Source organism: Gymnoscopelus microlampas (assembly GCF_963454915.1).
Source record: "Gymnoscopelus microlampas genome assembly, chromosome: 1".
NCBI lineage: Eukaryota > Metazoa > Chordata > Actinopteri > Myctophiformes > Myctophidae > Gymnoscopelus > Gymnoscopelus microlampas.
The window spans coordinates 8716129-8743911 of record NC_139962.1 but is presented as its reverse complement, the minus strand read 5'-3'; positions in this window follow the sequence as shown (position 1 = coordinate 8743911).

Sequence of the window (27783 nt, the reverse complement as noted above, 5' to 3'; positions counted from 1 at the left end):
TGTGTGTGTGCTGATAATTATAGTGCATGTTGACAGATCAACTTTTAAAATGAGGCCAGTACCCTCATATAATAATGGTTCACATGGGAACGTCCTCAAAAACAAAGCAGGCATTATAAAACAGCCAGGCAGGCAGGCAGCCTAGAAGCTTATAATTACACACCTTATTTGCTGACGTAAATTATTCCAGGAACTACACTGTAAACTCCTCAGTGTTCATTTAACTGTGGCTCCCTGTTACATTTGTACCCCTCTCAGAGTTACATTTGAGAGTTTAACCACTTGAACCCCAACATATTCTGGGGGGGAACCTTCGCCAAAAATAGCCAATCTACAAGCTCAGTTGTGAAATTGTAGATCGGCTATTTCTGGGCGATGAGATTTGAAGACAGAAGAAAGAGGCCGAAGTACAGTTGTAACTCAGTGCGGTTCTCTAAGACTATACAGGGTTTAAGTGGTTACATTTGAGAGTTTAAACCCGAGAGTCAGAGTACCCTTTCATAGTTAAAGGTACGGTAAATATCTTTATATTCTGATAGTCCTCATTGCTCCATGTCTCTCCAGCTCTTTAAAAAACAGAAAATGCATTTTCAGGTGACAGGTCAATACCAATTTTTATCCAATCAGGATATAGAACTCAGTCAGGATGCAGATTAAACAAGTGTAATTGGAAGTGATGACACAACGAAATGAGCTGACACAATTGGAACTGGAACATTAAAAATGAAGCTGATAAATGGGTACTTTCTCCTGACTCTCAGAAATGTTGCAACCAACCTGCAAATGTATTTTATGTTTATTAAAGAGCTGGAGAGACATGGAGACCCCAAACACTCTATAGCAATGAGTACTATAAGAATATAGAGCTTTAACCTTCGTTTTAACCAAAAAAATATCACTAACCCTACCTTTAAAATTGAACCCTCTCAGAGTTAAACTTGTACCCTCTCAGTTAAATGTCTTTACCCTCTCAGAGTTAATTGTCTACCCTCACAGAGTTAAATGTCTACCCTCTCAGAGTTAAATGTCTACCCTCTCAGAGTTAAATGTCTACCCTCTCAGAGTTAAACGTCTACCCTCTTAGAGGTAAACGTGTACCCTCTCAGAGTTAAATTTGGGTTAAATGAACACAGAGGATTCACAGTCCGTGGGGTTTGTGGTCACCTTGGCAGGATGCTCAGAGATGATGAAAAGCGGGCGTCTTACTTCACAATGTGTGCCAAAGGTCGGAGCTGTACACCCCTGCAGCATGCTACCCTCATTTACATTTAATTACCACAGCTTTTTATGCAAAACCAGACACATGGCACGCAGGGAGGCAGAATACATATTTGAGTGACTTCATGTCCGGGGCTTTCCCCATTCACTACTACTGTAGATTGTGTCAATGAAATGTCAGGCGAGCCGGCCGGGGCCGGAAAATAGCGTTATTATTAACCCATCAAGACCTGAGGCCAACTCTATAAAAGGACCCCCAGATTGATATATATATATATATATATATATATATATATATCTATATCTATCTATCTATCTATCTATCTAGATATAGATATAGATATAGATATATATATATATATATATATATATATATAGATATATATATATATATATATATATATATATATATAGCCGCGAACCCACATCTGAAAATGTTTTTTTGCCAGGGACACCCCAGACCGGGCCTTCTGCTCAGCAGCTCCTCGACTGTGGAATGCTCTCCCAGACCATCTGAGAGCACCACAGTCCACTGACACTTTTAAAAGGCCTAAAAAGCCTAAAAACCTTCCTTTTTAACAAGGCATTTGCCTAGATAGAGATGTAGTTGTTTTATTCTTTTTAAACTTCTACTGTGTTTTGCTGACTTGATTTGAAGTTTATTCATTTCACTGTCTTTTATCATTGTTGTCTTCTTCTTTCTTTTTTTTTGTTGTTTTTAAACCTGTAGCACTTTGAGATTTGTTTCAAATATAAAGTGCGTTACAAATACAATTTATTATTATTATTATTAAGAGAAGATTTGTGTACAAAAAAAATGCTTTCCCGGTGTTAATGGGTTAGGTGAAGATAGGGGGTTGCATGTTGACATCTGAAAAAATATGTAACATTTTTTTATCCTTCCCATTAAAAAAAAGGTAGGATAAGTGATATTTTTTGGTTAGAACAAAAAAAAATGTGTTAAAAGGTTAAAGCTCTATATTCTGATAGTAATCATTGTTAGAGTGTTTGTTCAGTAATAGGGGTCCCCGTGTCTCTCCAGCTCTTTAATAAAAAGAAAATACATTGCCAGGTGGGAATTTCATCTAATCAGGAGAGAGTACCCATTTATCAGCTTCAATTTTGTTCCAGTTCCAGTTTTATCTTCTCCTTTGTCATCACTTCCAATTTATCTTGTTTATGCTGTAAGGGTTTTCTCTCCTTATTGGATAATAATAATAATCATCATTATAATAATAATGCATTTTATGTATAATGCACTTTACATTTAAAACAAATCTCAAAGTGCTACAATACAGGGTACAAAATATTTGCAACAAACACCACATCTAAAAAAAGGTCTAACGAGACAAAAAAAAAGACGAGAACATTTTAAATAACGTGAGCATAAGAACTAGGGTAAACCGCTATAGCTTAACAAATGCTTTGTTAAAAAGGAAAGTATTTAGTCCTCTTTTAAAAGTGTCAACAGGCTGTGGACTCTCAGGTGGTCAGGGGCTCAGGTGTTCCACAGTCCAAAGTCGGCTTAACAGAAGGCCCGGTCACCCATGGTGCGGAGCTTGTTTTTTTTTTGGGGGGGGGGGGGGGGGAGGTTATTGTTTCCAGAACGGAGATTGCGAGCGGAGATTTATGGCTTGAGCAGGTTGGGGGGGCATTACCGTGGACGTGGACGCATTGATGGGTTAACAGAGAGAGAGAGAGTTCGGGAAGAGGTGGGAAGCCAGTGCAGTGAGTGAAAGAGAGGGGCCCTATTTTAGCCAAGACTGAATATCAACTTATATAAACACAATTGACACAAGGAATTGACACTCTGACTTCTGCTGATTATAGGAAAATTATAGAGAAAAGGACAACTAAATTTAAAGCCTGAACATTATATTTATTAAAACAAAAATAGAAAATTACAGAAATGTTATAAAAATACAAGAAACCTAATCTAAGTAATGCAAACCTAAACCCAATCTAAACACAACCAAACGTAATCGACAAAAATTCAAAAGCTACATACAGTAATCACAACTGAGGAATGACTGTCTCAACAGAATAGAGCCTCTCAAGGCCTTCCCAGAAAGGAAGGTTATGGAACACAGTCTCTTCCAAAGTCTTTCAAAGACAGATGTAGTGAAGGTTTGGTTTGGGGGGCATCAGGCAGAGTGAGGGTGGGACGTAGTCTGGCTGTATTCCTGAGGTGAAAGAAGTAGTTTTTTGATGTGGGGGTCCATTCTCACACCCAGGTTGGTGATGACAGATGAAAGGGGAAAGTATACTGGCCAGAGAAAGTTGATGCTGGTTATGGGGATGATTGGATAAAATTGGTATCCCTACTGTACCTGAAAATGCATTTTCTGTCAACTAAAGAAATGGAGAGACATGGAGACTCCTGTTACTGAACGAACACTCTATGCCAAGACTTACTATCAGATTATAGTGCTATTTAACACTGTTACTGAACGATCACTCTAAAGCAATGATTATCACTATATAGAGCTATTTAACACTTATTTTAACAAAAGACAATCACGTACTGCACCTTAAAGACAGTTTTATTGTAATTGTCTTGTTTTAAAAGCTTAGCCTGTGAATGCATTTACTTTTCTTTTTTCATTAAGGGTCTGACGATATATGGAGGCTATAATGTATGCTTGCATTTACACATGTACAGAAACACTTTTCCGTAGTTTTTTAAACTACGTTGATTAGACACAATATACCAGCAAGATGTTCTAATGAATATAACTATCAATGCATGCCATTTATTTTTATTGTCTCCGCCAGGCCGAAGGCATGGCGAGAGAGTATGTTTTCCACCCCGTCCGTCCGTCCGTGTGTCCGTGTGTTAGTCCGTGTGTGTGTCCATGTGTCCGTCCGTCTGTGACCAGCTAATCTCCGGCACCGTTGTCTTGATCGCAGCGAAAATGTGCACACACACTCCCTGGATGCCAATTCAGAACCTTTGCCCCACATTTTTCTCATGGGCCTTTTATAGCGCCACCAGGAGGCCGATTTGTGCAAAACATATTTTTTGACAGTACTCCTACAGATTTTGTCCAAAAATCACACACATCGGTACACAGTATCTCTATAGTCATTAAACAAAACGGGTCTTTCAGATTATTTTTAAATATGCTTCAACTTTGAAATAGCTGTAAAAATCCAGTAGCGTCCAAAAGGCATATCCCCCATAAATTGAGATCTTGGAATAAAAAAAAGAGCCGATGTAATAAACCCAACAAATGGCTGAAATGCACATTCTGCAGTGACTATAGCTTCTGTTTTGCAGAACTCTAAAGATTAGGAGTCAGAGAGGTTAGATTGATGTAGCGTGGTGCACTATACAGCTCCATGTGACCAGAGAGTCACCTAATGATGTGCCATTCACAACTAACAATGTGCAGAACAATACGGAGGAGGGTGTCCGTTTGTGTTGGCAGAAAGGTACAGCTATTATATAGCATCATATGCTGTGTACTATTGTATATGTATTGATGCCGGAAGGATTGTATTTCATAATATAGCCTATATGGTACACACAAGAACCTCCTGCAGTGCGTGTCCTGTGTGAGTGTGAGTGTGAGTGTGAGTGTGAGTGTGAGTGTGTGTGTGTGTGTAACATATGCAAATGTACTCCTCACGAGCTGATGTGAGGGGAGGATATAAAGAGAGAGAGAGAAGACAGACAGACAGACAGACATGCAAAAGGAACAGGCAACTCATCCAGCCATAACATCACATGGCTCTGCAAATAGCATACAGGAAAAGCAACCTGAACCATCCTATAGCGGAAATTGCCGCAAGAGAGAGAGAGAGAGAGAGAGAGAGAGAGAGAGAGAGAGAGAGAGAGAGAGAGAGAGAGAGAGAGAGAGAGAGAGAGAGAGAGAGAGAGAGAGAGAGAGAGAGAGAGAAATGGAAAAGAAAAATAAGAGACAGAAGAGAGAGGGAGGAGAGAGAGAGAGAGACAGAAGAGACAAATGGAAAATAAATAGAGGAGAGACAAGAGAGAAAGAGAGAAAGAGAGATTGTTTGGTGTGTGTGTGTGTGTGTGTGTGTGTGTGTGTGTGTGTGTGTGTGTGTGTGTGTGTGTGTGTGTGTGTGTGTGTGTGTGTGTGTGTGTGTGTGTGTGTGTGTGTGTGTGTGTGTGTGTGTGTGTGTGTGTGTGTGGGTCGCTCTCCATTCCCTGTGGTGCTGAAATGCTGTGATTGACGTTTTGTTTGACAGAAATGCACACACATGAACATTTGTACATCACACAGCTGTCAAAAGGATGAAACACCCAAAAATCTCCAGAGCTCATTTTCCATTCTGGGCCTTTGAGTGCAAACGTGTCTGTAAAACTGAGTGTCATGTGCCGGGAGGGGATGCATACAGAAAAATCAATAATGAATAATACATTCATACAATTTCCAATGTACTAGACACAACTAAAACAGCACACACAAAAACACATCATGGGTACTGTATAGATATGTGTGCGTGTGCGTGTGCGTGTGTGTGTGTGCGCGCGCGTGTGCGTGTGTTTGTGGTACAACTCCCATTAAAACAGAGAACGCATCTATGTAACCACTTTAACCATTATATTACACTTTGGCTATTCAAAAATAGCAGATATACAAACAAGCGAACATTTTTAACTCAAATATTTGCTTCTGGGGGGTCCCTGGAGCAAGATATTTTGAGATGGGGGTCCGCGGCCAAATACACATCTTTTTGGGGGTCCTTGACATGAAAAAGTTTGAGAACCACTGATTATAGCAACATACTTTTTTTCAAAAAGAATGTTAGGATGTCAAGACATTTGTAGAATCCCCAGAAGCAAAGATTTGAGTTACAAATGTTTGCTTTAAAAATATGACATATATCTCATAGTGCGGCGCTCGGTGCCTCGCTATGAGCTTGTATATCTGCTATTTTTGAATAGCCAAAGTACAGTATATAAGATAATGGTTATAGTGGTTACAATCTAAAATGACACAGATGCCTTTTGTGTTAGTCAAAGAAACAGTAGGCTACCCTAATACCCTCATACCCAACTAACCACTTCTCCAGAGTGAGTGACACCCACAGCAACAACAAGAGGGAGCGACCATGATCTGGTACTACTCCAAATATAGAACAAACATGGGAACATTCTCATTCTACTGCTCTGACACCACAATGTGGAATGCCCTGACACCATCCCTTAAAAAATGTAAATCACCGGTTTCTATCAAAACTACCCTGAAAAACCATCTATCAGAAGACCCACAGGGGGAGGTGAATGCAATTTTGGGGTTGTCATTCACTGCTGACGTTTTTCTATTCTCTCCTTTTGTACATACAGTGTTTTTGTATTCATTGATGACATGTAATATTGTGTTTTGAGCTTGTAGATCTGCTAAAAAAAGAAAGATTGTGAAAATGTGTGCAAATCTTTGGATAAATATCTATTTTTAAAGCGAACATTTTTAACTCAAATCTTTGCTTCTGGGGGGTCCCTGGAATAACATGTTTTGAGATGGGGGTCCGCGGCCAAATACATATCATTTTGTAAAAACAAATTGTACATTTGTAGAATCCCCAAGAAGCAAAGCTTTGAGTTACAAATGTTCGCTTTAAAAAAATATGTATTCACACATTTGCACACATTTTCATGATTTTTCAAAAAAAGGTGGGGGTTCCCACACTTTTCAGTCCGCGACCCCCCCAAAACACACGACACAAGTTTAAATATGGAGATAAGAGGTTTCTGCCCGACAGCAACGACATCAAACTGATGGTCCTTGAAATTAAAAAGATTGAGAACCATTAGATGTAGGTTATGGTTATGTATGGTGGGGCTGTGGTATTCTACTGTTTTGGGCAACTCTCCGACCGGATCAATACCGTCAGGGGAAGGCGTGCTCTACTCAAGGGGAGTCTTAAGGAATAGTCTCTTAGTTTAACTGGGTGCAGATTCTTCGTGTCGGCAATATTTGCCTCTGCGATGTAGTGGAGTAGAAGTTAAAGTATAGACAATTGGAAATACAGTAAATCCAGTAAGTAAAGTAATAGTACCTCACAATTGTACTTAAGTACAGTACTTGGGTAAATGTACTTAGTTACTCAGTTACTACAACTCTGCAAACAACTGAAGAGAGTGCGTATAATCCTTACATTATTCAACTGATCTGAGCACCCACCACCGGCACCGGAAACGTGAACAGGCCCCTATGGATTGCATATGGATGTTTTTTTGTTGTTTTCTTTCATGTTATTGATACACCAGCATAAAGCTCCGCACACACACTTTCAAAGACAAGCTGACAGGTCTGCAAAGAGACCTTGAATGCATTGTGAGCTTGTAGATATATAGTAGTATATGTGGCTTAATAATAAATAATAGTCTTTAATGTCCCCTCAGGGATATTCATCTCCACAGTCGGTTCCAACAGAAAAGCAACAACAAACACATAACCATACTAGCACAAAACAACATAGCACCACAACAACATAACATATGGGGGGGGGGGAAGGGGGAGAGAGAGAGAGAGGGGGAGAGAGACGTCTGGAAAACGGAAGCGCTTTGAGGCGTGTAAATTAATGAGAATATAACGAGGGTATAGGGCCAACAAGCTTAATGCTTCTCCCGATCCCTTTTTCAGGGACTTGGACAATTAACCTGCTTGTGAATCAACAAAAGGATATAGTATAATTTGTTTGATTTGTTGTGTTAATATTATGACTATTATGATTAGCATTGTTAACTTGAACACCACAAGACAAGACAACACATGAAGTCCCCAGCATACACAGAAGCATCGCATCAGAAGTATCGTTTGTTTGGTGCCGCAATGGCTGAAGGGACAATAAAACACGTGCTAAAACAAACATTTTGCCATTTCAAAGCTCTGTATCTTCGTCCAGAACTGTCTGAAAACATGTCTGAAAAAGGCAAGCATGTGCGTGTCCGTGTGCATGCGTGCGTGCGTGCGTGCGTGCGTGCGTGCGCCTCGCGGTGAGGCGCCTCAGGTAGGGTCAGATGTAAGAAGGGGGGCTCTGAGGAAATAAGGATGGATATGGAAACCACTGCTTTAGGAGAGTAGAAGTAGGTCACGTGTCTCTTAACTCCAAAGGAGAAATGAGTGGGGGTAGGGGAGGGGGGCCTGAGGGTGGGGAGAGGCAACCACACCCACCTAGCCACGTGGGATTGGCTGTCTTGGTGGACTGTCGGGTGGAAACCTTGTATGTCCAAAACGGTTACTTTATAGGAAATAAAAAAAATAACCTGTGTTGCAATTACATTACAGTCATTTAGCAGACGCTTTTATCCAAAGCGACTTACAATAAGTGCATTCAACATAGGTAGGGAACGAAAACTACTAATCACCAGAAGTCTTATGTGCATTTTCTGCAAAAACAAGCAACTAAGAGTATACCTAGCGCTAAGGTAAAAGTGCAATATATCAGCAACCTATTTCCTTAAACAGATGAGACAAAATAGCAAAATCAAATGAGCAGGAGCTAAAACAAATAATTGTATCGACTAAACAAGATCCAATAAAACAGTACAACAATAAAACAAGCGTTCGTACAACTAGTTAACAACAAGTAGGCCAGGCAAAGAGGAAGGGTAGTGTTTCCTGAAGAGGTGGGTTTTCAGCAATGCAATGGATCCAATGTAGTTATTAATTAGTCACAATCTATCGTTAACCAATTTTCATTGGTTATATATTTATAAAACCTACAGACAGACTTATACACTTTTCCAGCTCACAACACGTTGCAATGTGATACATTGTGAGGCGAGCTTGTACTGTTAGATCAGTTATTTTAGATACCTTTGTGCAATGACAAAGTAGGGCAGTAGTTTACTAAAACAAAACATAAAAAAAGTTGAAACATGGAGATAACGTTTCTGCCCTGTAGCGAAATGGAACAATAGCAATAGCAAACCAAGCTGCTCCAATAAACAACCCAAATCAGATGAAACATTCCTACCTGTGTTGAAGTTCATTCTGCGTCTCCCCGCTGAATCAAACTCTGGCATATGAGGACATCTTCCTCACATAGGCCTACATCAGTGCTTTTCAAAGTAGGGCCCGTGGCCCAGGGGGAGGGGGGGGGGGCACCAGGGGGAGCCAGGGAGGCCTATTGGAAAGGACAAGAAAATTAACAAAAGAAAAACAAAGTCATAAAACAAAATGATGTACAAAAAGTTACATAAATTCATAAGATTAAGCCAGTTTGACCACTTTCACCCCGGTGTTCCCAATATGTACAAATACTCATCAATATACAAATCTTTCCAGTTTGTTTTTAAAAGACTTCCAAAGAATAAAAAAATAATTCCAAATATCTTTTTGCGAAATTGCCAATCTACAAGCTCACAACATGTTGCAGTGAGCTTGTAGACAGCCCCGTTAAAGTGTTAAATAGCTCTATATTTTGATAGTACTCATTGCTTTAGAGTGTTTGTTCAGTAGCAGTGTTAAATAGCTCTATACTCTGATAGTAAGCCATGGCATAAAGTGTTTGTTCAGTAACAGGAGTCTCCAAGTCTCTCCAGCTCTTTAGAAAATGGTTTCAGTAATTCTATCCAATCATCCCCATAACCAGCATCACCTTTCTCTGGCCAGTACTTTCCCCTTTCATCCTTTTTTAAAGCCATTTAGTAAGTCACAGTCAGAGGAGATTGTTATTTGGGGGTCCTTGGCATGGAAAAGTTTGGGGACCACTTTGCTACATAGCGTTGCTGCACTAGCATTAGTCTGTTAGACTCCTGCTGCTCTCGCAGATGTGCAGCGTAATGCTGCATCCATAGGCGGCGGGTAATGAAGGCTAGGGTAGGCTAAGCCTTCCCAAATGTTATCCTGGAAAATTTTTGAAATTGAGCAAATTATATATAATAAATGTGCGCAGCATTATATATTGTGTGTGCTGTCGCTGCAGCCCCCTGGTGACAATCACGCCTACCCGCCGATCAAAGGAGCACCCTCTCCGCCCCCTCCCTTCAGCAGAAAATAACGTGCATTACTGCGTTCACATCAGCGCAGGCTGCGCAGCACTGCTGCTTGTCACCCTATAACCGAAATAAACTTAATAAAGTAACCAAAAAAGTAACTTTATCCACGGGAAACCCGAAAAAAATCGCGCGCGCGGACACATGCACGCGCGCGCCCCGTACTAGCCTTCCCAAATGTCGGACTCACCCGCCGCCTATGGCTGCATCCTGTACAGGTGTTGGTAATGATGCTAATTAAGGTTGTGTTCCATTCAGGTCAGTATTGTGCACTAAGCTCACTGGAGAGATGCTGCTACACCAACTGTGAAAGGGGCCTTAATTACTATGATTAGAAACACCTGTACACAACACTACTATTTTATGTCAGTATGGCTGCTGTGTTTTCGTTTTGCTCATTTCTATGCCACTGATTTGCAGTGGTGGAATCAGTAGGCCTACTGTAGGCTACTCAGGTTGTTTTACTTTAGTTAAAATATCAACACCACTTAAAAGTAAAAGGCCTAGTATTCACACTTTGACTTGAGTAAAAGCACAAAAGTATTTGCATCAAAAGATACTTGCAGTACCCAAGTAAAAGCACTCACAATCGTAGATCGGCTATTTTTGAATAGCCAAAGTATATAATCGGACTTGGTAAATCTACGCTTTGTAATAATACTTATTGAGCTTTATTGAGTTATTTGAGTTTATTAGGATGTATTCAAGTACAGTACTTGAGTAAATGTACTTAAGTTACTTCCCATCACTGCTTATTTGCTTGCCAACACATAAACACAAACACTTGCCAACTCCACTATTAAGCGCTTAAGCCCTATTTAGTAGATCTGCTATTTTAGCCCACGATGTTGTTTGGGGACAGGCATACAGCAAAACAGCACACTGCACTGTACCAGGAAATACACATTATGACCCTAGGGTGATAACACAAGTGGCAAACATTATTTAAAAAAAATAAAGACAAGAGAATAAAATACATTGTGTAACATCTGGGGTTTGAACCCGTGTGATATCTTTTTTTTCTGCACCATCTTATGGAAAATGAAGACAGCATGTCCAAATGTTCTTCTTCTTTTTCTGCACCTCCAACACATGACATTGATTCCCTTCCCAGATTCTTTTCACACATACCAGTACGTGATATCACTGTAGCTAAGAGAATTACAGCTGCTTGCTGCTTATTAAAGCAGCCACGCACGTCCTAGGGTTCCCGAGAAGGCAAAAATCCATCCGCTTCTGTCAGGCAGAAACCTCATCTATATCTCCATATTTCTTGTTATGCTTGTTTTGTACATTTATGTCCCACTTTGCCATATTACAGTGCAACACAAAAGTAGCAAAAACAGCTGATCTACAAGCTCACAACGTGCCGTAACAAGACAAAGGAAAGTGATATTCATGTTCATAGAATTTTTGTACACGTGTAATTTGTAATTCAAAAGAAAAGTTGCCTTATTGTGGAATTTGACATTAATCTTTGAAGTTTTGTGTCAACATTGACACAATTTTATTCTGTGGTACACACACCATTTGATTTGATCATGCGCTTGATATCATGCGCTTGATATCAGTATGCCAGTACTGTCATTTCTACAGTACTGGCACAAATACATTGAAATGCATGTGTTCAGGGATGCATGAATGAGGAAAACAATATGAGGAGAGGAAGGTTGGGGTATACTGTAGTTAGTTATTTCGGTCCATTTAACAGAACAGATATATAGGCTACATACAGTACAGATAGGTCTACAATGTTAGTGGCACGAAAAGGTGTAGGCTGAAGCCGAGGCTTAGTTTGCCTACCCTATTTGAAAAGTAACAAAGGTTCCAAAACAAAACGAAATAACCCAGTTTCAAACATTGGTTCAACGAAACTGAAAACATCTAAGCAAGAGACTGTTCCGGCAAGAACTTCAAGCCACTTTCACCCCTGCTAAACTATAGAGGGTTAAGTGGTTAAAAACATGCAGCCTGAGGAATAGCTGTTACTCGAAACGCGTTGCCAAAGTAGTCCGCCTGTTTTTAAAGCCGCAATTGCCGTGTTCATGTGCCTGCCTCGAATAAACAAGTTATTCACATTTGAAGTCATTATACAGTGGTCTCCCTCCTCATCTGTTTTGCTTAGAAAACAATAACAATAATAATGACTTGGAAGTTCCTACTGTAGCACTTCACCACGATATTCATTGCGAGGAAATGACTTGACAGAGTGTCGTTTTCAGTTGGTTAATCAGAGTGGTTGCTTATATACTGCTGCCAGGATGTCATGCTTATAAGAGCCAGCCAGATGCAAGCATATCGTCACACAAAACAGAAAAACAAGTGCACTCCATCCAATAACTGCTCAACCGACACAAGATAGAATCATTTGGATGTGATGTCTGCATGGTTATTCATATTGCTGAACCTTGAGTCTCCATATTGTTTTACTTTTCATCTTTTCCATGAATGCATGAATACTTGTTACTTTGCCGTGTGAAAGTAACAAGTATGAGCTAGCGCCTCACAAGTTGTCAGCTTGTAGATGGGCCAGTTTTTGCCATTTCAGAAAACGTTTGATGGTGAAAGTAAAAGTGTGTGTGTGTGTGTGTGCGCGTGCGTGCGTGCATGTGTGATTGTATACATATTTAACAAATGAAAAGAATTAATAACAAGAGCTTGTGACTAAATACAATGGACCCATTGGAACTCAGATTCTCTGGAGATTCACATCTCCATATTTTAACTTTTTGTATTTTTTTGTAAATTAACGCCCTACTTGATCATACTACAGCATCAAACAAAAGCATCAAAAGTAGCAGATCTACAAGCTCGAAACGCGATAATACATGTCATCAACAAACACATAAACATTATGTACAAAGGAGAGAAGAGAAAAACATTGGCAGTGAATGACAACCTCCTTTCTATGGGAAATTGCATTCACCTTCCCCTGTGGGTCTCCTGATAGATGTTTTTTTCAGGGTAGTTTTGATAGAAACCAGTGATTTACATTTCTTAAGGGATGGTGTCAGGGCATTCCACATTTTGGTGGCAGAGCAGTAGAATGAGAATTTTCCCATGTTTGTTCTATATCTGAGGTAGTGCCAGATGGTTGTCGCTCCCTCTAGTGTTGTGGCTGTGGGTGTCACTCACTTTGGAGAAGTAGCTAGTCAGGTATGAGGGTATTGAGGGTGTGGAGAGGACCGTCTCAGCAGCTGGACACGGTATACAGAGGCCTTGAGTAGAGTTTAACCCGAAGGTGTATTTATTCACCAACACATTACAAGACTTTGTCTGAAACATTTAATCCTGGTAGTGTATAGCTTCTCACCCTCAGCTCTCCCCGTCATGAACTGGCAGCAGCCTTTTATACCCAGCTGGCGCTAATGAATCTGGACTGTACCATTAGACTGCAGCATTGTCAGGGGTGTTCTAAAACATATAACGAATACCTAAATAAACATACAATGAATACATGTACATAAATAGCCTTAAAACACACAGGTATTACAAGTCTCATGAACTACACAGGTTATACAAAATTCCTTCTTCACAGTTCACACTACAACATCATTGCAATCACACCAGAACATCCCCCCCCCCCGGAGATATGGTCCAGCCCAATCATGCCGAGACACAGGCAATTTTATAGGCATTTCAATCCTTAACAATACAACTTCACATACTGTTGCACTTCTCAACCATATTGCACCTAGTCTCTACTGCACCTATTACCCACATTGCACCTGCCCATCATGATTGCCAAACACTTCTTTGTCTCCCCAGGTGGTTAGCTGAGTGGCCATCTCAGGCAAACAGGAAACAAGTAAATGTATTGAACAATAGAATAATGACTGTGCAAGTTACACATCTACAAGCTCATAGCGCGGCACTCGGTGCCGCGCTATGAGCTTGTAGATCTGCTAATTTTTTTTTAAATCATGAAAATGTGCGCAAATCTTTGAATAGATATTTTTAAAGCGAACATGTGTAACTCAAATCTTTGCATCTGGGGATTCTACAAAATGTACTCTAAATCCTAACAGTTTTTTTTTTTAACTTATGTTGCTATAATCAGTGGTTCTCAAACTTTTTCATGTCAAGGACCACCCAAGATGATATGTATTTTGGTCGAGGACCCCCATAAAAAAAAAAAAGTTGTTCCAGGGACCCCCCAGAAGCAAATATTTGAGTTACAAATGTTCGCTTAAAAGAACATTTGGTGTGTGCATATATATATATATATATATATATACACACACACATTTTCACAAAAAAAGCTTGTAGATCTAAGTGCTATTTTTGAATAGCCAAAGTATAAAATAATGGTTACACAGATGCGTTGCCGCCCGGGTTTTAATGGGTTAATTATCTTAAATGGTGCTAATTGCTATGTGTGATGATTAAGTGTTGATGAGTGACTGATTGAGTGCTAGCTGTAACACTTACACAGCGTGCATGTAATGGTGCTGTTTATAAATTAATGATTTGCGACCTTCTTTTTATGGCAGCAAGTCTTTCTGATGTGAAAGTAGACTCCAAAAAACACCGTCTAGGGAGGCAATATAACTTTGCAGTTACAGTTGGTGATTATCATACAGGGATTTGATATGGAAAACTAATTAAATGTCCCATTGTTTTGTTTAGTAGAGCCAGGGTACAGCTCGGAACCCTGTGGGGGGAAAACAAAGCCTTTGGGATTGCACTGAACCCCTACTTTTGTTTCATATTCTAGGCCAAACTTGGATCCGCTGCTAGTGCTGCATAAAGGGAAAATAGATTAAAATTTAGGATTTAAGATGCTGCTTTTACTGATTTCCAAGAGGAACCATTTTAGGCATAATTACAAACAAATCGACATAATATAAACTCAAGTAGATGCATTGCTGTGTTTAACCTTAATGGACATAAAGTATGAAGTGTTTCTATACCAGTGGTTCTTAAAGTGTAGGTCCGAGGACCCCCAGGGGTCCTTGAGGGGGTAATTATAATTATGATCAAACATAATTAATTATAATCGTTATAATAATTATAATTATCATAATTATAATATAAATGATAATAATTATAATCACACATAATTATGCTATTAAGCCATTAAAACTGGGATGCCATTTTATATTTTTTTGGCTATTCAAAAATAACAGATCTAAAAGCTCATAGCGCGTCACTTCGTGCCGCACTATGAACATGTAGATCTGCTATTTTTGGGGAAAGAAATAGAAAAGTGCAAATCTTCGAAAATATATTTTTAAAGACAAACATTTTCACTCAAATCTTTGCTTCTGGGGGTCCTTGGAACGACATATTCTGAGATGGGGGTCTGCAGCCAAATACATATATTGTTGGGGGTGAACTTGATATGAACAACTTTGAGCAACACTGATAGGCCTATAGCTACATACGTTTCTCAGAAAACTGTTCAAAGACATTTTGTAGAATCGGCCTCATGTCTTAATGGGTTAAAAAAAAAGTGAAAATGTTGGCATATTTTTGAAACATGTCTCGTATGGGGGGATCCCTGGCACAACATATTTTTAGTTGGGGAGCCCTACATTCAAGGCCTACATTCAAATCAATGTGGGGGTCCTTGACACACAAAAAGGTTTGAGAACAAACCGTATTATACAGCCTGATACGGTCGATTGACTGCATTCACTCTCTGAAAGTGGGACACTAAGTCTTTGGTGTGGAGAATGGTTGCATCATCTCTGAGATGGTGGATGGGTGGAGAAAGAGGGGGGGGGGCAGGGAAAGAGGGGTACAAATGGTACGAGGGGGCAGTGGCGTGCACAGACATTTTGAGGGGCAGGTGCTCAAGTAAATTATACTTTTTTTGTTGACTTGGTCTGCTCTTTTTTCCCTCTACACCTATACCTCTTTGCCAAAAATAGCCGATCTAGTGCCCATACCCTAGGTGGGGTTGGTGAAAGGGCCTTTCTGTGTGGAGTTTGCATGTTCTCCCCGTGTCAAAAAACATGCAGTAATCCTGGTCTCTATCCTGGTCTGATGGAGGGTAAAGGAACTGGTTGGAATAATGTGTTCCTTCCACGTGTTACGTCCTACCGGGGATACTCCCCCCTGTCAGGTGATAAGAAGCGGCTTGCTAGCTCCGCATGCATTGAAGGAGGCATGCATGAGCTCAGTTCTTGGCTCTCTCCAGGCTGGCAGAGGGAGAGTAGCGGCCAGGATAACAAGCTTTAGGCATTATTGGCACTGGGTGAAAAATGGGTTACAAAATTGTGAGATAAAAATTTGAAAAAATAAAAATAAGTTGGATTCCAACTCAGCCTTTGGTTCTACATTCCTTCCCCGAATTCTTATCAACCAAACTATGCAAAAGACAATTTCAAAGTCAATTACAAATGCAAGAAATGTGGGTTAGAGGATACCTTCCAGCTACTATCTAATTAGCAGATGGGCTGCAAATGTGTAAATGATGAAAAGTCCAAATCTATGCAAACATAACTCATGATGCCTGAACATCTCTTTAGTCTGTATGACAAAATGTCTTTTTTCAGCAACATTCAGCTGATTTCACTACAAGTAAAGACACAAATCTAATTTCTAGAGGAATACATTGTAAATGACAGCAGCAAATGTTCCTTGTCTGTATTTGATTATCCTACTGATCTTTTATCAGCTTCAATTTCATAGTGTTCCAGTTCCAATTTTGTCTGCTCGTTTTTTTCTTTTTTTCCCCGTCTCATCTCTTCCAATTCCACCTGTTTATCATAATATCCTCTATTGAGTTCTCTGTCCTAATTGGATGAAATTGGCATCCTGACCTGAAAATGAAGACGCCTGTTATGCGTGATTATCAATCCCACCAACGTTATAGGATAGCCCCGCCTTACCTGTGTCTGATTGGCTCCCTGGCAGGCATAGAGGTTAGGGTTAGGTTTAGGCATAGTTGCAAAACCGAGAACTCTCAATCACGGCGACTACTGACTGACCAATCACAGCGGGTTTTGCCTAACTGCGGTGGGATCCATAATAAAGCAGCAACAATGATTACTATCATGATAGAGCTATTTAACTCTTATTTTAGCAAAGCACAATATCACATCACAGCACCTTTAACTCCCTGTGGGGCATTACAGGGGTTAATTAATTTAAATTTGTCAAGAATTGCCGCTCTGGGATTTTTCATGTAAATAAAGTAGTGCATCTGTATGCAGGTTGACAACCACGATGTGTGAGGCACAACTGATGAGCTTAATAAATAATGGAGATCGTACAGCAGCACGTCACGTTGCACGGTTCAAGCAGGGAGCTTATATCTATGCCTAACTCTGCTGCTATCAAAATCCTCAACGTTAACCAATAAAGACCAGGAACGCATCTGTGTCATTTTAAGATTTCTTTGGCTATAAAAAAATAGCAGATCTACAAGATCTTGAAGCAAGGACGCAGAGGGCATTTTAGAACCAAAGTTTTTTTCTGGTTTTGTTACATTTTGGGATTTTTTTTGTAACTTTGATTCGGTTAATTTGGTTAATTTGGGGGAAAAAATGTACTCCATGAAGTGTAGATGTCAGAGTTTGTCGGATGTTTGGCTGAGTTTTTTTCTTTTTCTGTTTTTTTCATCCCCCCCCCCCCGCCAATGGAACTGAGTATGTTCGACCCCCCCCCACTCCTGCGATAAATACATATCATTTTGGATGGTCCTTGACATGGAAAAGTTGGAGCGCCACTGATAAAGCAACAAGAAAACAACTCCAAGAGCAAGAAAACATTTTTAGATGTATTTGGCGGTGGACCCTCATCTCAAAATGTTTTGTTCCAGGGACCCCCAGAAGCAAAGAAAGTTTCAAACGTTTGCTTTAAATATATGTATATATTCAAAGATTTGCACACATTTTTAAGATTGTTTTATAAATAGCTCAAAGCTATGAGCTTGTCCAGTATATCTGCTATTTTTGAAAAGCCAAAGAAATCTAAAATGACACAGATGCTTTCCCAGATTGAATTGAATTAATTTATCCATTTGTAGCATCTGGGAGCGTACCAAATGGAACCAAATGAAACCAAACGGAGCCAAATTGCCATCATACACCATGCAGTGGCCAACGTTGTGCGATGAGCTGTGAGGACACACAAGGGAGAAGAGGGAATACACAACCACCAGGCTAACAGCTGAGTCTTATTGAAATTCTTTATTAGGAAAAGAAGCCCTTGAGATAGTACAGTAGTACAGCGTCTCATTTCCCAGGGTTTTCCTCGAGAGTCTAAGCGACAGCGGGCGGAAGAAGACGAAGTGCTCAGGTTTCATCTTCTTAAGCGAAAGTAGCAAATGACTGGCTGCCACGATGTAACAATACACGTTGAAAGGCCTGTATACTCAAAAGCAAATTCATCAAAATATTATGCTCAAACTATACTCACAGTAGCGGAAATGTAAAAGTACTCAAATATACAGAAAGGCTCTTACAATCAAATAAATTGTGCCTCCTCCTTACTTCCTTCACAGGTGTTACCAATGATGGCTCTGTTCCATTTAGTGTAGTCTCGCGTCACCAGACTACTATTCCACAATCTCTGAATGCTATATAGAGTCTGGAACTCCACTTCCCGAAAGCTGTGTAACGGAAGTTGTTCAGACCGGAAAAACATTCGACCAATCACGACGCGGTGCCCGCGGACCTGTAGTCCTAGTGGAAACAGAACCGAGGTGGAAGCATAGTCATAGGAGCGGTAGATTCATGTTATTTGTGCGAGGATTGTTTATCACAGAAAACTGAGAAAGGCATCATGGAATTAACGCCGAAAAAACTGTGAAAGAAGACACTAGTAGACATAAACGATGTTTATGAGATTCGTTGATTCCAGTCGGACTCCTTTGCGCCACTGCACAATGCTAAAACGGACGTGGGTAGGGGAGCGGCATCTGCTTTCCCCTTACACATGATCAGAGCTTCCGAGTCCCAGACTGTATGCTGGAAACATTTGTAAATTGTGGGAGGCAACAGTCTGGCCACGCGAGACTACATTTAGTGTAGCAAGAGTTCTCAAACGTTTTCAACGACCCCCATAACTCTGAGAGTGTATACACATGTGTACACTCTCAGAGTTACACAACCGTAAGGGGCCATTTGGAACCCCCTCAAGGAACCACGAGACTCACTTTGAGACCCACTGGTGTAGCAAAGTGTTTCCAGTGAGTCAACACCCTGACTCTGTTTGACCAGAATGGAACAGAGCCTTCATTGGTAAAATTGGAAGGAAATAAGGAAGAGGCCCTCTCTCTCTCTCTCTCTCTCTCTCTCTCTCTCTCTCTCTCTCTCTCTCTCTCTCTCTCTCTCTCTCTCTCTCTCTCTCTCTCTCTCTCTCTCTCTCTCTCTCTCTCTCTCTCTCTCTCTCTCTCTCTCTCTCTCTCTCTCTCTCTCTCTCTCTCTCTCTGCTCTGACATCACAGACATTTATTTTTAGCCTCATGCTGCTATTTTTATCCTCATGTACTATACTGTACGTACACACATGTCCTTTTTATGTTGGACCATGTTCTTCTGTCCAAAACTGTTAGCCTACTTTTCAGGATTGAAATTCAAAAACAGCTAAAGTAGCAGATGCTCGAAACGCGGCGCAAAATTGTAGATCTGCTACTGTTGATGCTTTTGTGAGACGCTGTAGTATGATCAAGTAGGGTAGGGCGTTGATTTACGAAAACATACCAAAAGTTTCAATATGGAGATAAAAGGTATCTACCCGACAGGGACGATATACAGTATGAAAAACATCCACTTATTTACAACTGTAAACCATGTGACAATAAAGCTGATTCTTTCTGATACACAAGAGAAAGCTTTGGCGAAAAACAGCGATTTGTGCCGACATCAACAGTTTCGCTGACGTAATCCATTGCCCTAACACAGGGGTCTTAAACAGGGGGTCCGGGACCCCTAGGGGGTCCTCAGAGTTACTACAGGGGGTCCGCCAAATCTGTGATATCTTTTTTTTTTTTTACCTTAACCACTTGAACCCTGGCATCCCTTTTCTGAGGAGAACTTTAGCCAAAAATAGCACATCTACAAGCTCACAACGCCTCGCTCTGCGAGGCGTTGTGAGCTTGTAGATCTGCTATTTTTGGCAAAGAGATATATAGGTGTAGAGGGGAAAAAAGAGCAGACCAAGTAAACAAAAAAAGTTTAATCTGAAACACAATTTTATACAATAGAGGGGGTCCCTGCTTCATCTCTCTCTCAGCTAGAGGGTCCTTGGCCTGAAAACGTTGAAGACCCCTGCCCTAACAACATTGGGTATATATGTCCATATTTGGAATCCGGGCTGATGTCGGCCACGTCCAAATTCGGGCATGATCTGCCCAGACAGACAACAGACTATCCTATGGATCCACCTGGAGGAAACAATATGATTTGCCTCTTAGATGTAGTGAGTATAAAGCATGAAGAAATGCACTAAAAACAGACCTTAACATTGGACCTTAACATTTTACTGAAGTGCAGTATTTGAGTAAATGTACTCAGTTACTTTTCAGCACTGCTAGGGTGAGCCGTGAGAATTGCTTTCAAGAGAATGTGAGGTGTGTGTGATGAGACACACAGGCTCCAGTGTGAAGAAGAGGGAGGAAGTGGCTGTGAGACAGTGTGCACGTGAGAAAGCGCACGTGAGAGAGCGCACCCCCCACCAAGGTCATTACTAGGAGAGAGGGGGCTTGGGGGGGGGTGGAGGCGTAGATCCCAGGTTCAAATTTCATTTTCATCTCTCCTCGTGCAAAGTGGAAAATGAAATGAGATCATTCTTTAACCACACAGCGTCCTTATTCTGGAGGAAACATTCGGCGAAAAGAGCCGATCTGCGAGCTTGCAACGCATTGCGTTGTAAACTTGTAGATTGGCTATTTTTGATAATATAAAAAACTAAATTATTCAATATATGGCCTGTTTTGGCCATAGCATTTATTTTTGATTATTTGGTACCAATCGTCATATCTGCCTTGTGCATTTTTTTTTTCTTCTCCAAAGCCATTAAATAATTAATCACAATCATTTTGGACGACAATCAATCATCAACGAAGATGTAACGATCGTGTGGTCGGCCCTAGTTGTGCGCTGGTAGATCGGTTAGTAGGCCATCGCCGGAGATCCCCGGGTTCGAATTTCATTTTCATCTCTTCCTCGCCTCAAAGTGGAAGATGGAAAATGAGATCATCCTTTAAATTCCCAACAGAAAGACGCAACGCGCTTACAAATAGAGAGCAATAATAATGGTGGCCTCTCCCCATTGAGAGGTAATTCAATAGTAATTGTTTTTGACTCCCTCAGCACATCTGAATTCAATATCCATGTATTACATAACGCCGTACAAATGCCCCCCCCCCCCCCCCCCCCCCCCCTGCATGTACAGTATATAACCAGCAGAAACATCATACAACAGATATGATTATAGAGCGCATTGGCAGGAGGATGAAGCAATTCAACTGTAAAGGGGGCTTTATACCGTAGAATGGACATTGAGAAGAGGAACACAATGCATTTATCACACCAGTGGTTCACAAATGTTTCCGTGCAAAGGACTCCCAAATTGGTATGTATTCAGACGCGGACCCCCGTTTGAAAATGTTCTGTGCCAGGTAGGCCTACCCCCAGAAGATAAGATTTGCGTTTTTAAAATGTCAAACCCTTTCAAGATTTTTTTTTAAATGCTCAAGACGTACACGTTTGCAGCGCCACACGAGGAGACGCGCTGTGAGCTTGTAGATCTGCTATTTTTGAGTAGCCAACATATACAGTAAATGGACAAAGTGGCTAAAATGATTTCGATTCTATATGAACTTCTTTTGCTGGGGACCCCCTGGAACCCCCTCATGGACCCCTGAGGGTCCACGCGGACCCCACTTTGAGAACCACTGCTGCATCACACCATAACACAAGCTCTGAGCAATTCTGCATCTGATCTACACATGCCATCTGTGCACATCAGACCCATGAAATGGGATCAATCAACAACTAACAACTAAATGCTATATAGACAAATTATATGACACTAGACCATACCCGGTCGACGCATCCGTGGGGGGATATGCGCACATGATCTGGCAACCCGGGAGGCAGTTCGTCCCATAGCTGGGCAGCCCCGTAACCATGGCAACAGTGTTTTACACATAAACGCTATTAAGAAGCTGAGATTTGGTGAAATTGAAAAACGGGCTTCACAGTTAAGTTCAGATGGTAATGGTCAATGGCTGTGTACAAAATCAGAGCAATTGGTCCAGCCACTGAGGAGAACCGGGTAGCTTCACCTAATCCCACTACAGACCCACTACAGACAGAGGTTACTAGAATTATAGTAGGATATTATATGACCTCAAATCATATTTGAAAAAAACAAAAGTAGGTATTTAATATTAATATTAATAATATCTCAAATGTATATAGCATCTTTCCCAGGTACCCAAGAACGCGTTACATGGGGGGAGGAGAAACAGCAATAAAAATGGCTATGACTTTATAGTAAAATCAATAGAAACAGTGGAACTGTAAAACAGGGGGTGGTGTGCAGTCAGCTGTGGAAAGACATATTGAAGAGGTGGGTTTGGAGAGTGGTTTTTGAAGGATTGGCGGTTGTTATTTTTTGGTGTGATTTTGCTACATATGAGGCTGGCAGATTGTGGTTGTTGTTTTTGTTTCTTTTCCATTCCTTAAAAAAAACGAATCAAAAGAAACCCAATATATATAAAAAGCAAAAAAAGTAGATATTTGTGGGAATACTTTTGCCACACTGAGTCAGGCTTTGATTGCTCTTGAAACATGACATCGGAACAGATAAAAGAAAAGGTCGACACTTGCAGCCTATAATGCCAAGAAATGAAAAATAACTCACTTTTGTCTCCTCCAATCTGCATTAAGTGCCCTTCTTTTTTGTATTGATTGTTGTGACCCATTTATTATTTTCCCTTGAAGTCTAGTCTATTATTACATGACTCATAACTCATGCCGTTCCACAAAATAATAAGCAAACAAATAAATGAAATAAGATTGAATTAAGCCAATCCTGTTCCTGCAATTGTGAATTGTACGTGGATCACTGGGTCAGCTTGATAATTATGGATAATTATTGATAAAATTATTTGCATGTTCTTAAAATTGTCTTAACCACTTTAAACCATTCAATCAGGGATACGCATCTATGTCATTTTAGATCTCTTTTTCTGTTCAAAAATAGAAGATGTACAAGCTTGTAGATCTGCTTTTTGTTTTTAAAGTGCAAATCTTTGAAAATATATTTTTAAGGCGAACATTCAAATCTTTGCTTCTGGGGGGTTCCTGGAACAGAATATTTTACAAATATTCGCTTTAAAAAATATATATTCAAAGATTTGCACAAATCTTCACGACTTTTCAAAAATAGCAGATATACAAGCTCATAGCGCGGCACTCGGTGCCGCGCTATGAGCTTGTAGATCTGCTATTTTTGAATAGCCAAAGAAATCTAAAATGACTTTATAGCAGGAATTGTCTAAAAATGTCTGCCATAATATGATTATAGAAGGCATTCTCAAAGAAACAACAAAATCATTGTAAACCTTTATTACATTGCCTGCCAATAACGCATATACTGTATGCGTTTTTAGAAAAAGAAATGTTTTTTTTAATTTCACCCAAAGACCAAGGAGATATGATTTTTCGAAGATCTAGACTCCTATCCACTTCCTTGTTAACTTAAAACTTAAAGATTCTGTATCTCGGCTCCTGAGTACTTTTTTAATTTCAATGAAAAATCTCTGGCAGAAAACTGCAAAAAAAATCTGAAATAATTCTGGCAGTCAATCTAAAAGAAAAACGATAATTAAAAAAACAATAATCCTGAACATAGTAGCAGATGCCAACGCGTTGTCATCATCACCCTTCCCTCGCGTTGCTTTTTCTTTCATCCATGATCATTGTGACTTCGTGTCCCCTGTCTGGCTCCGTTCACATCACAGCAGGTACGGCGTTGTTGTGTACAACGTAACCATACACAGCACACAACAATAGTGTATAATTCATCACAGGCGGTGGGGTGGAGACGAGCTGTCTCAGGGCATTAGCATACAACAACTGTGCCTTCTGGTGTAGGAAAAATAACACACATCTGCTCACGTATTCTTCCCCCCAAAAAAAGAAAGAAACTGTTTTCTTTTATAAATAAAGAAAAAAATGCACTCGGGTTGAACAGGGGTATAAAGTAAGCTGCACATGCACCACCGTGGGGAGTCTGGGGGGGTTCGAGTCCGACCCACGGTGCATTCGGCTTTGTGGAGCGTCTACTCTATACCGTTGGTTCTGAAAGTGGGGTCCGGGGACCCCCAGGGGTACTTGAGGGGGTTCCAGGGGGTCCCCAGCTAAATGATGGACAGGAACCAAATGGACCCTTATGGGTCTGTAACTCAGAGAGTGTACAAATGGAACCAAATGGACCCTAACGGGTCCATTTGGTTCCATTTGTACACTCTCAGAGTTAAATTAACATTGGTTTTACAATGTCAATTGGGGTCCCAGAGGTCTAAATGCCATTAAATGGGGGTCCGTAGCCTCTAATGCATGTCAAACTGGGGGTCCTTGAAATTAAAATGGTTGAGAATCACTGCTAGAGCCGTAAAAAAAAACTTCTCTTATGGGGGTCCCTGGCTTATCCTTTCAAATGGGGGTCCGCGGGGTAATAAGTGTCAATTAGGGGGTCCTTGACATGAACAAGTTTGAGAACCACTGCTCTATACGAGCCCATTTGGCGGGGGAGGGAAGTATGGGGGGGAGGGGGACGTTATGTGTCACTATACACATATCACACATAGTACATGCTGGGGTGGCAACACCTGTCAGCAGGATGTGTTGGGCAGGAGGAGTAGGGTGAAAGCTCGATATGTCCTCCCACTGGAGGCTCCTCAGTGACAAGTAACACACACATAAATGTGCGTGGGGATAGTAGAGTGGGAAGATATATAAATATATTTCCCCCCGGAAATATGCTTATAATCAGTTATTCTACATTGGAAATGAATGTGTACATTTACTCAAGTACTCACTGAAGTACATTTTTTTATGTTACTGTAGTATGCCCAGTTTTCAGTACTTTTACATTACATCTCAGAGGCAAATATTGTACTTTTACTCCACTGCAATTATTTAAAAACTTTAGTTACTAGTTACTTTGTAGATTTTCATTATTATTACAAAACAATACATTACCCACTTCAGCCCTATTCATTTTGGCCATTTGAAAATAGCTGCTCTACAAGCTCACAATGCGTCGCGATGCGACACATTGTGAGCTTGTAGATCAGCTATTTTCTATACATTTCATACATTTGATAACTTGTGAAGTGAGTGTTTCCACATACATTAAATGTAGTTTATGTAGTCATACATTACAATCTGTGACCTTTTCCACCACTGGCTATGTTAAAAAGTTGTCAAAATGTCCCATATACCATTCATATGCAAATTAGTGCCGCCATTACAGAAATATATGTTTTCACTATAAATCAGCCAATATTGCGCCTAACTGAACAAATGGTGTCTAGACCTATGTTTGGAGGGTGAAGGATCACTATGAAACTAAGTGATCACATGTACCTGTGGCATGCTGGTATGCAAAGGAATGCTGTACAACATAATCACATTTATACCACTTATTTCACCAACTTTTTTTAGCCATCTGCGAAATAATTGCTCACCGATGTGTTCATAAAGGTGTCTTCTAGCTCTAACACCTCTGAATTACTTCCAACCGAACTCCTCTGGGAAACTTCGTGAGAGCCAATCAATGTTGAGAATTACTTCCAACGCAACTTTTTTCGGTCCGTCTTTCAGCAGTGGGCAAACGGCTCAACTCGCCCAACGCAATCAAAGTTGAGAAGACCAGGTGTTGAAAAACTGGGAAAATATAAATTGGCCAATATGAGCTTATGGCCAACATGAGCTTAGACTAGGGGCTTGTGAGGGTGCTGAATCCATTCCATACCTGCCAGGACACAGTACCTACAGTACGTCATCATTGGTGTGGGAAACAAGAAACGGATACATGGCTGCACCTAGCTCTGGTCCATAGCGTTAGCGCTATGGGACTTTCAAGCCTTTGCGCACGCACCACAGGTCGAGCAGTCTCTCGTCTGTAGTAAAAATAAAATACGCTTTTGCTACTCACCAAAACAAAGACGGTTTTATGGAGTTGAAAGACAATTATACTTAGTGGGAACACTCTTAGCCCCCCACCTCACATCTAAAATACACTTTTTGTCCAGAAAAGAAAATATTTCACCGGAAGATAAAATATGGTCAATAGAAAAAAATCCATTGACCAGATCTGTAGAGGGCGCAGTGGAGTAACCAAAACAATGTTTTCCTTCTGGTGAAATATTTTCTTTTCTGGACAAAAACTGTAGTGAAAATGTATTTTTTTTATTTTGACTAAAGACGACGCTACCGGGGGTGTGAGGGGAAAGAATCGAAAGTACCATAGCCTTAAGGAGAACTCCTTATCGCTATGGACCAGAGCTAGGCTGCACTATGGTGATACTAGATGCATTTCTGTTGTTCTGACATTTATCACAAACATGGACATAGACCCTTCGATCACCTTTCAAAGTTAGTGCCAAATTATACCCATTTCCATTTGACTTCATAGGAACATCAATAATCTAAATATATACCACTAAAAAAAACGTAAAAATTATGGCCACCACAATTTGACGGATAGGCCTCCTGAAGCATGGCCAATTATCTGGCCAGGAAGTCATTTTTACAAAAAGATAATAATGGTTGGAATGGATTCAGCAGCACCCCACAAGGCTAATACCCCACACTCTTCTCTTTGAAACATAATAATACAGTACATCTTGCATGTTATTTGTTTTCCTGAGCTACAGTTGCTGACATCCAGATTGGGTTGTGTTGTCAATTAATTTTAAAAAACTGATTACAATGGAGCATGAAAACAATCTGTTCCAGTTGAAAGGGAACACTTAATCCTGTGCAGAAAAGTATGTTTATTACCTCAAACGGATGGTTATGGAAAGTCATTGCACAGACTACATGACCAGACCCCATAGTACTGTTAGTAGCTACTAATGGACTTCCAAATAAACTATAATCTATCTATACGTTACCAAATCTCTGTCAGTCTGTGTCGTAACTAAGTAACTAAGTACATTTACTTAAGTACAATTTTGAGGTATTTGTTTTACTTTACTGTAGTAGGAGTATTTCCAATATTCACACTGGGTGAAAAAGGTGATATACCTGGATACGTGGGCAAGGCATACACCCACCAAACATAAATGATTGGTGGAAGTATTTCAATGAATGCGGGAGAGGACTGTTTACCTTAAAATGCCTTTAAGATACCTGGATATGCGTCTCTTTTTTCTCTGCTAGGGAATCTCCCTTACATATGTAAATTAGAGGTTTGTTCAAACAATGGGAGATGTGGGGTTCAGAGTGGGGGGGGGGCTCAGAGAGAGAGAGAGAGAGAGAGAGAGAGAGAGAGAGAGAGAGAGAGAGAGAGAGACAAACAGTGAACCAAAGTTGCATTGTGACATTCAAGGAAAAGCTAATACAAATATTTAAAAAAAAAATGTGTTCTTAGGTCTTGCATAGGTGAGCAGTGTTA